Genomic DNA, 11,871 nt, shown 5'->3' with positions numbered 1-11,871 from the left:
CTGTAACATTAGGTGAAAAGCATGAAAAGCGTGCAGGAATTTATGGACACAATCCGTCTACAAATGAATGGCCAACACGTGGCATTGTGTATAATTTAAGCACATGGCTAATTTAAATATTCGGAAACCGAATGAAACAGCATTACTTTGTATATTTTCGGATTATTTCATTGAACTCCGAGTGTATTCCGAACGGAGAAAAATCACCATTTTCTTGCAGCATATTTTCCTCTTTCCTTCCCCTTTCCCTATGATATCCCCTGAATTTAGTAGTTTTGACGGAAGCTTTCACTTGCTTGTTTGACAATCCAATTCTTAGCTCTATTTCATCAAAGATATCCTTCTTGTGTTTATCCAGCATAGTGTCCATCCTTGTGGTGAATAAGCTTAAGGCGTCAGCAGGAGAAAACCCATCATTCGAAGCAACAGGCCTCTGACTTTCATGTTCATCTTCTTGGCGCGAACCTTCCAAAACTATATAAATAAACTTGTCGGACTGGTTTGGTGTGAACTCGATAACTTTAAATGATACAAACAGACCTTAAATACCCAAACTATAACCGAATTACTCATAATACTCCGCCCGCATACCCAATAAAACAAAAGGAAATATAATTCTGATCACATTTGTTTCATCGATAATATTTTTCCCAAACGAGGCATGTGTATACATGCCAAACAAAATATATTGTGTAAGTAACAAACTACGATTAGTATGATGTTACATGGTGCCCATTTTCAGGTCAATTTAATTAAGGTATCTTTCTAAAGATGCTAAACATCTTCTAATTTTGCATTAAGAGTTCGTTTCGTTATCGTACACATTAATGTCACAATAAAATGAAGAGTGTAATATACAGGGCAATTAGAGGGTAAGCTCTCGAACAAATCAGTTGTATAGAAATTGTCTTGCATGTAATTTGGATTTTATAAAGATATGGATTTTGATAACCTGTATGTATTCTAGTGACTACTAAAGATGTAAACCTATACTGAATTGAAAATATCACTCATACAATAATTTACCATGTGTTTGTTCTTTTGTTTTTGTTTTTTTTTTCCTGATGCATTTCAACATATTACTTCTATTTTACCTATATGTCTATCTACCTTTCCACATATTTTTTTTTCTATTCTACTAAGCATTAATATACGTACAACGAACGTATTAGAGCATATGCTAATTCAATGTGCAAATATTTTGTCATATGGTAGGAAACGGATTAACATAAATCAAGTATGATACTGTAAAGTTGTATTTTAGCATTATTTTCTTATTTCTGTACTTTAAAAAATGATTTCTCGTGTTGAGCCTCAGTATTGTTAGCAGGTCATCATCTAGGTTGACTTTTGCTATAAGGTCTCTGATTGGTCGAATTCATATTTCTATAACTTTTCTTCTTTTTCACTTGCATGAGTTTTTGGAGAGACATAAATCATAATGAAATTGATATTGAATTTAGTCTTGTATTTCGGACAGAGTCCTGCTTATCAGTTTATAGTTAAATTGCACATATTATATATTAGGTTAATTGTATTTTTGTACCTTTGAGGTTCCTGAGTTTTCATATTTTCCCATTTTCAAAACATGTATTTTATGAACGAAAGCACACAGTATGAAAGTGTTGACTGAAAGTGGATATTAACCACTGGAGGAATAAATCCTTCAGTTGCTTCGTCTGTTCAGAGTTTTCTAATTTCATGGAAAGGAATTTTCATTTTAGTCTCGATTTAATTACCTATTGAATAGCGCTTGCCCCTGTATTTATTATTGGTAATTCTATTTTCAGGTTGATACTACATGACACCAAAGGGAATAAGATAATTCATGAGCCCTTAGTAACTTATATTTTGGTAGGCTTCATTTGTTTCGTTTTATTTCTTTAATTTCTATTGTTTAGTTCTGTATTCTAGTCCAGAGTTGTTGCCATAAATTGGTAAATCAGGCGCGTAACTGAGGCCAAATTGAAGTGTAGGCAAAATTACTGGTAGGGGATCCAGGGCCTCTCCTGGATGTATTTTGTCTCAAAAAAAATGGCAAAATTAAGTGCAGGCAAAAGCTTTTTTGCCCAACGGCAGTAACGAGCCTGTAAATAGTTATTATTATTGACTGGACATGAAGCCCCGTGCAGGTCCGGGTGTTAAAAGAATAGGCCTGCAGCAGCGCTAAGCTTGTCGTAAAAGGCGACTAAATAGTGCTCAGAACCCTAGCCGGGGGCTAGGGCGCTTTGCTCACTGAGCAACTGGGATGTGTGCCCCAGGTGGTGGAATTGGGTACCCCCTGGCGTGTTACATGCTGGGGTTGTCAGGCTATAATACGGAAAACCTGACCGCAAACCATAGTGGTGCACCGTGTTGGTAAAGATGCCACGTTCCTCGCACGTTAAAGAATCCTACTGTGGTATTCTCCCGGAGTAGGAACCATAGGGCTCCGCCACAGGAGGCTAAATTTCCCGACCCTACCCACCTCCCCCTATTTCCAGTGGCAATCAAAATTTGTCGACCCCATTGTCCTTGTGTCCCATCCCTTTTTCATTTCATCATCATTTCATGTTCATTTTATCATCCATTTCATGTTCATCCGTCTGAATATAGCTGAAATATTGCTGCTTGGACGTTAAACCCCAACAAACAAAAAAACTGGACATGAAATATCAATCTAGAAAGTATACATTTAAGGCAATTTATATATATGTAACCATGAATAAGTTACAGGGTTTGACATTAACTTTAATTTTTAACTAGGTAGCCAGCACGACTGTTTGATAGATAAATTAGGTAGTCCTCAAAATAATTATGTGGTCCTGTCCTTTGGACCAATGAAATTTTAAGAATAAATTTAAGTAGCCCAAAGGACTACCAATTAAAATTTCAAGATAGTCCTCTCTCAGCAATCAATTTAGTCTAGTGAAATGGTCGCATTGGCGACTTAAATAACGTTTTTGCGACTGAAAACAATATTAAAGTCGCCAATTGGCGACTTGAAATAATATTGACTGGCGACCGAAAAATCCGGAAAAAATCATGTCCGAGCCTATATTTTTCGTATGTTACTCATTTGTCACCAGTACGTTTGAAAGTAACGAGATTTTGAAAACTATTTCAAGCATGTCATCGATTGTTTCTAATTCCCCGTAATGGCGGAGAAAGTAAAACAAACACTTTTGACAAGTTTTTTAACGAACAAGGACACCAGACAACATGTACAACTAAAACCAAAAACCACGCATTTTATGTTTATCTTTCATGTTTTCATAGGATATTTTCATTTTTTGTTTATATTCAAAATGCGAGGTTTTATCATTGGACGCTATTTTGCGGGAGTAACGTTCCGGCGAATTGACCTGCGGGATGTTTTTGTCTAGAAATAACGTAATATCAAATAAAAATATTTTAGAATGATTGAAGTACAAAGTTAAAAGACGTGGCTGTACAATAAATATCTTACCAGATGCAGAAATTCCATTAAAAACATCCAAATTTGCTTTTAAATCAGCACATGTAAGATTCCATAAACAGCAGAATCGATAAGTCCCGAGAAGCACATTTCCGAATAGCGATCAGCAAATATTTAGGATTTTTAATGGCGCAACGAAATTTATTCAAATATCATTTTGTCAAAGATAAAATATATGAAAGTAGTATAATAAAATTAAAAAAATGAATGTTTTCATAATTTTTTGTGATCATTGCCTTTGGAATGAAAAAAAATATAAATTCGCTCCACCATATGAATCCGACAAGATGTCAGCTTCTAGGTCCGATCACTTCGTGTTTTAATTCGGGAATATTATCTTCCAAACAAGGTTTGTTGGGATATATTTTACTTCATTTTCTTGTAATTATATAGTTTTGTTGAAAAAAATATTCTTAAAATGTCTGAATTTAAATTTGATTTTTAGACCTTGAAATTAAGGTCCAATGATAAAACCTCGCATTTTGACTTTAAACAAAAAATGAAAATATCCGATGAAAACATCAAAGATAAACATAAAATGCGTGGTTTAATGTTATAGAACTATTAAAACGTGTTAAGAATGGTTTGCGAGCTCTTCAGGAATAAAATAATCAATAAGGATACCTGGACATTCGTGTAAAAAATTATGACATGTCAAAAAAAAATCATCTTCTTTTGCGAGTCGATAGGAATGTCTGCGAATATCTACGAGTTGTTGAGTTCTAGAATGTCATTTGCTCATATTTGACAAAATTTTGCCAAAAATCTTTCTTTTAAAGTTTGCCAACAATTATCATCGACATATGGTCTTAAACATTCAAATGTTGATACTTTGTGTGGGAATTGCAAGCCTCCACCCCCGTACTTGCAGATCTACTCCTGTATCCGCATCTAAATGCTTAAGAACTTATTGTCGACAATAATGTATATCCAAAAAGAGTCATTTCCATTTGGGAATACTGACGAGCATACAGAAAATCAGGTTTGCAGCATGCTTAATTTCCTCATTAACAACATATTTGTCACATTTTGCAAAAGTTGGCACTCCAATGAGCATTAATTGTGCTCCTCTCCTAGCCGACTTGTTTTTGTATTTATACGGGACTGAATTTCTTTAAAATCTCGTAAAGAATAAAAATATAAAAGGTGCTAAATCCTTTTATTTCACATACAGATATATTGATGATGTATTGTCCATGAACAAACTTTCTTTTGGTAAATGGTTACCTTCAATATATCCACCAGAGCTCGAAATAAAGGAGACTACAGACACAGCTTTTTGGCCTACATCTCAAATTTGATAACAATAGCTATCTCTGTACTAAGATTTAGGATAAAATAGACTACTTATGAAATGTGCAGCAATATACCTTCATCTCGTGCATATGGTGCTTATATTTCACAACCGATTCGCTAAGCTAGAGCTAGTTATAACTACTCTGATTTTCTTGAATGCCATAAATATCATCCTGCATAACTGAATCAGGAGTATGAGGAAAGAAATGCGTCTCAAAAGGTATCTTACCAAATTCTATTTTCAGATATCAGTCCTTGGTTGAAAAATATTCAGTTTCTTCTAAAACAATAAGTAATGATAGTTTTTTTTTCTAAATTGTTCTTTGTGGTGATGTAACCACCAATTTACCGATTATGACAATATAGTTAAAATAACTATCATGGCGGCAGACATGTAGTGGGCCTGTAAGGCTCGACAGAAAAGGGGATTAGTTTGTGTTCCACATGTAGTAAACCAAATTAAAAGTTTAGATGAACATTTAATATAGTTTATAGATTTATCGAAGGAGAAATTTGTGACCTAATCGAAAGATTTATTCTGTATTGTCGGAAAATTGTGTTGGATATAAAAACAACTCACAAAGGTAAACAAACATGTCAGCCATATACGAAAATAAAACTGAACTTTCTCCAAAAACACCTGGCCCTGTTACAACTGGTATCAAGAGAAACCAACCTGATAGCCCACATGATTTGTCACCTAACTTGAGACAAACTGAGCACCAAGCGGCAAGATGACACAGCGTTTTCTGACAAATCCGTAATAGAACAAAATTCCGTTTCAAACATGGTTAGATCTGATTCCACAGCCATTCAAATATCAGACATTGTCGTCTCTGTTCTGAACAGTCCTGATGTTGTTGACTTGCTCATTCCCAGCATTGTAAAAAAAGGTGATAGAATCACTAGAAACAAAAATAACAAAAAGAGTTGATGAAAAACCATCACAATATACGGCAATTATCCAAAAGCAAGAACATCTTATTAAAGCCCAAGCTTCAGATATCTGAGATTTGAACACTGAGCTACGTAAAATGAAAGATCTTGAAAATCGAATAGAAGAGCAAGAGCAATACTGGCGACGGACATCTCTTCGCTTCAACAATGTGCCTATACCAGTTGACGAAGAAGGCAATATCGTACAACCCGTCGACTCTGATAAACTAGTTCTAGACATCATCAAAAACGACCTGAAGGTACAAAACATCACTATCAATGACATCGGAAGAACACATCCCATAGGGCAGATAAAAGATGGCAAATGTTCCATTATTGTTCGTTTTATCAGCTACAGAAAACGTGCAATGTTTTTTTCCAGCAAGCGGCTTCTGAGAAGTAATGTCAACAAAATCTTCATAACAGAAAATCTGACCAAATAGCGTTATGGAATTCTTAAAAAACTGAACGATTTACGAAATAGTGATAAAATCCACACTTTCTGGACCCATGATGGAACAATTTTATACAAATGAACTGAACGTGGGAGAATTGAGAAGATTCGCAATGACCGGGATGTCCATGATTTAGAAGATTTCTAACAATCATTTCATTATCATGACTTTAATTTTTGTACTAAAAAATGAGAATAACGCAATTATATCTCATGTCCATTTAATTCTTATCTATGGTTGTATACACTTTACATTAAGGTTGTAGTATCGTAAAATTGACCTCTATAGTCAGGTCATCCAACTATTATGTCTAAGCAAGCAAACCGGTTTGACAATATTTCACTTCATTTTGAAACTTTGACAATTACCCTTGACTTCTAAACTTATATAACCGTTACAATTAATCCCCCAGACTGTCAACGAAATAACGTTGATGTTTTGGTTTTTGATTTCTCATTCATTTCGAAACATTTTTTCTTGTCTCTATTTTTTGTTTCATTAACTTCTATGTATTATGTGAATATCTATTATGTGCTCATGCTTATATTTTTTATATTATTGTCAGGTGATCTACATGAAAATCCTGGTCCCCTCACTCATAGTCTTAACAGTAATGAATCTTTGAATAATAACTCCATATCTATTTTTCATCATAACTTAAGGAGTTTGCGTAATAAAATAACCGATATTGTTCATTTTGTTGATGAGCATGACATAGTTTTCTTTACTGAATCACATTTAGATATTTCCGTCAGTTCAGATAATATTCTTATTCCCAGATTTGATAATCCGATTAGAAAAGATAGGAATTATGCGGGTGGTGGACTTGTTGTATATTTTAAAAATCACTTAGACTTTCAACGGCGTGTTGACCTTGAACTTCCTAATTTAGAATCGATGTGGTTTGAGTTGAAAACTAAACGAATGGTCACTCTAATAAATATAGTCTGTAGATCAGAAAGACACTCTGATCCAAACTGTTGGTGTCTATTTGATCAGTCAATTAAGGCAGCTCTTGACAAGTGCACGAATGTTATTGTACTTGGAGACTTGAATAAAAATTTCTTGATTAATTTACCAACTGTAGTTAGAGATATTATTACAGTAAATGGGCTTTCAAATATTATTGTTAAACCTACAAACTTTTTCGGTAATACTGAGTCTCTGTTGGAACCTATTTTAGTAACAGACAGCATACCAGTCATTGATTGTGATACTGTCCAGATTGATCGCCGAATAAGTGATCATGATGGCACTTACATTACTATTGATTCTGGGCATGACAGTAAGAAGACCCATATGAGGCAAGTGTGGAACTATAAAAGAGCAAATTATGAGCTCTTACGTAGAAAGGTCGCTGATACTGATTGGTTTAACTTAATTGAAAGGCAACCTAATGTATATATAGCACGTCAGTTATTTACGGACATATTTTTACAACTATGTACTGAATGTATACCATCACAGAAGGTGATGATTAGAGAAAACGATAAAGTTTGGTTCAACTCAAACCTCAGACGTGCGATCAGAATTAGAGATCGATTACGAAAACATTATTTAAAACAAAAGACGCCAGGTAATCAACTAAAGTATAAGGCGCAACGTAACAAGGTAAACAATATAAAAAAAAGCACGCAGTTGAACAGTTTTATCTGAGTATTAACGAGACATTGTCAGATTTAAAAACTTCCAATAGTAAATTATATTGGAAGACTATAAAATGTTATTGAAGGGTGATAACCCAAGCAACAATATACCACCACTCCGAGACCCTAATTATAACTCAAAACTTGTTTTTGACAATTCAGACAAATGTAATATATTGAACCAATATTTTTGTTCTGTTACAGATATAAAGAGATACAGAGATAAAAATCGTCCTGATTTTGATGACAGGGGAAGGGAGGTCATCTCTGATATTATAATTTTCGAACAAGATGTTATTAACGTGTTATCAAATTTATATCCTAACAAAGCAGTTGGCCCAGATTCTATAAGTAACAGAATGCTTATTGCTGTTAAAAATGAAATAGCAAGACCCCTATGCATACTCTTCAACAAATCATTAAGATTTCATACGTTTCCATCATACTGGAAATTAGCACATGTTATTGCCTTGTATAAAAAGGGAGACAAATCAAAGGTATCAAATTATAGACCAGTTGCTTTGTTGAGTTGCACAAGTGAAATTTTTGAAAAGATAGTTTATAAACCTATTTTTAACCATTTATTTTTCAATAATCTTATCTATAAATTTCAGTCGGGATTCTTACCTGGTTTTTGTACAGTACATCAATTGATTGAACTTTATCATGAAATTTTGGTGTCTTTAGATTCTGGTAAAACAACTTGCATTACGTTTTGCGATGTTAGCAAGGCTTTTGGCCGTGTTTGGATTAAGGGATTGATTTTTAAATTAGAACGATATGGTATCAAGGGTAATTTATTAAAGTGGCTTTATAGTTATTTAGAATCTAGAAGACAAAGGGTTGTTCTCATGGATGGAAAATCAACCATAGGCTCATTGTATGCTGGTGTACCACAAGGATCTGTATTAGGACCTCTTCTTTTTCTTGTATGTGTCAATGACATATCTGATAGTATGATTGGGCTTTGTATATTATTTGCAGATGACACTTCTATTGGTCATGTAGCCAATGATGAGGAGACACTTGTCAATATGACTAATATGGACTTAAAAAATATTTCTATTTGGTCTAGTGAATGGCTGGTAAAGCTAAATCCTGATAAAACTGACATTATGGTATTTAGTACTTGCAACAGAGCTACTAATATTGTTTTTTACATTTGACAATTCTATCATACAACCAGTCGAATCACATAAACATCTCGGCTTGGTATTTAGCTCTGATTGCAAATGGACAAATTATATAAATATTCTAATTGAGAGAGCTTCTAAGCAACTCAGTGTATTACGTTAATTGAAATTTAAGATGGATCGAGAATTCCTCGAGGATCTACTTTACATTCATAAGACCGATTCTAGAATACTCTAGCGAAGTTTGGGATAATTGTGGATTAGTCAATTCAGATAGAATTGAGAAAATCCAACTTGAAGCAGCCAGAATAGTTACGGGTTTAACATCATATGCTAGTAGAGATTCACTTTATCGAGAGACTGGTTGGGAAACATTAGAAGATAGAAGAGAACAAAAGAAGCTTCTTTTGTTGTATAATATGATTAATGGACATTGTCCTGAATATTTATCAAGTTTACTTCCCCCATTAGTATCTGAGATATCAGTGTATAACGTACGCAATAACCGAAATTATAGCGTCCCTCCAACTAGATTTTCATTGTATCAACAGTCATTTTTGCCAGCTACATTGAGCCTATGGAGCAATTTGGATATCTCCTAACGAGAATCACCTTCTTCTGATATGTTTAAATTACGTTTAAAATTAAAATATCGTAATAACAATGCTATTAATAGGCCACTACCGTTTGACCTCATTGGTAAACGATTCATGACTTTGACTCATGCACGAATTAGAAATAAATGTAGTGCTTTGCAAAACGACTTATTTAGAGCACATATTATTTTTGATAAAAGCTGTTCTTGTGGAGCTTTGACAAAAGACGCAGAACATTTTTTCCTCGTCTGTCCAAATTTTACTGTGCAACGAAACATGTTTTTTTTTTAATTTGACTGGTCTAGGAACAAATATTTGTCTCAACACTCTGCTTTTTGGAGATGATAATTTGAGTTACGAGTTTAACTCATTGATTTTTAGTTATGTTCAAACGTTCATTGAAGCTACTAGGCGGTTTTTACGTGAGTAATATAATATCGTTACATTCAGCTCGTAGGGTATATCGTGAACACTACTTGTGTTTATTTTTATCATGTTCCACTGCAACATTGATGCATGTGTGTCTTGAAAAATTCAACTTTTAACTTATTTAAGCATAATACAATCAATTTGAGTAAATATTTTTCGATATCCCTGTCTAATTTTATTCATGCTTAATCCCCAGTGCATGCATCTGTATATGGGTCACTACATATTTGTCTGTCTATAGTAACTTCGTAAATAATACTATTTATTGTAAATGTCATTAGTATGTATCAATCAAATGTATATATTAGGAGAAGGCATCGATAAGTTTTACAACTTGTGTCTAATCCAATTGTCTTTGACAATAAAATATGTTTAAATTCAAATATAGTTAATGCGCCACACTGAAAGAGGGAGGCCTGGCGCGCTATAAAACCAAGATTCAACCCACCATATCGAGTGAAATGCCTGCACTAATTCAGGACCATCGCGGAACCAGCTATTCGGGTGGTGTGATATCTATTTTGTCCGATTTAATTTGGACTTCACTTGATTATGGATTGGATTAGAGTTCAGTAGTTTTGTAGTTACCCTTATTTAATAAACAAGGTTAATAACTGGAAACTATTGTTTTAGTACAAGCAAGATCTGTATATTTATGACTTTAGAAGATCCCATTAAAGTATCTCAAGAAACTGACAGTATATTATATGAAATGCACAGTTTCGATCCGTTTTTTTTTTATCTCTGGTTGTGGTCAAGGGCACAAACTAATTCCATTTTCTCCCCATGCCAACGAACATGTAATTTTTTTCTTTAGATCTACCTGTAAGCACTCAAGTTAGCGTACGAAAACCAAAAGCTATGAACGACAACGAGGATGTGGACGAGTACATCGTTCTTTGAGTTTCCGGCATAAACACAGTGCATCGAATTAAAAAAGCACTGATCTGTCTATGTTACGTAACTGTTAAAGTTTGACACCGAGTATTTTGGAGATAGTGTCATAACATTACACCCATCATCGTTAACTTTCAAAAATTCATTCTCCGAAACATTTGAATAAATTTAAAGTATATTTGGCACTCGATTAATGAAATAATCTTTCACTGTCGATTTTTTAACATCAATAAATAGAACCCCTCTGGTTCACTATTCTCGGGCGAAAGAACAATCAGGTATGCTCGGAGTGTAGTCAGTCGAGTTTTCACAACTTTAAGATGTCTGTCATTACAGGACTGGAAAATAGATATGACAGAGAGTCGGCGACGTCTTTATATGTACATGTAGAATGTAAAACCAGAATTATAACTATGAATGGCTAAACAGATATTCTAACGGAAGTGAAGAAATTTGTCGACACGGAAGTAGACGATTGCGCTACCACAGAGGCGCTGGTTTGACTAAAATACGACATTGAGCCCCGTCCTTCATAGCCATAGCCTAAAATCATATTTTACTTCTACAATGCCATTCTACAAACGAAGTAAGATCAATAACAATACTTGAAAGATCGGTCGTCCAATTTACAGAGGGAAAGTAAAAAAAAAACACGGGAAAATCATTTACACTTAGTAGAGAACAACTGGAGCACACATGAGAAACACCACATTTGCAAGTCGTGAATTCTACTCGTAAAATCCGAATTGCGAAAGGTGTCGTTTGAAGGTTGATATAGAGTACTTTACAGGTTTTCTTTCTATTTGTTCAGACAGATATATACAGATACATTTGTATTAAAAAAAAGCAATTCTAGACCATTCTAGTACACAGGGGGTACGGATAAGCATATTGTCCGAACCCGCCCTGTTACAATAGGGAGGATAATGTTATACATACCAGGCTAAGAAGCATGTGCAGTTCCCTAAATGCCGATTTATTTCGTATAAATGTAGTGCATCCCCTTCTTGTACAGTAGCTGTGTAC

This window comes from Perna viridis, chromosome 3 (genome assembly GCF_037379345.1).
Source record: "Perna viridis isolate PV_CMFRI_1.1 ecotype Kerala chromosome 3, ASM3737934v1, whole genome shotgun sequence".
NCBI classification, from domain to species: Eukaryota; Metazoa; Mollusca; class Bivalvia; order Mytilida; family Mytilidae; genus Perna; species Perna viridis.
This window is presented reverse-complemented; position numbering follows the sequence as displayed.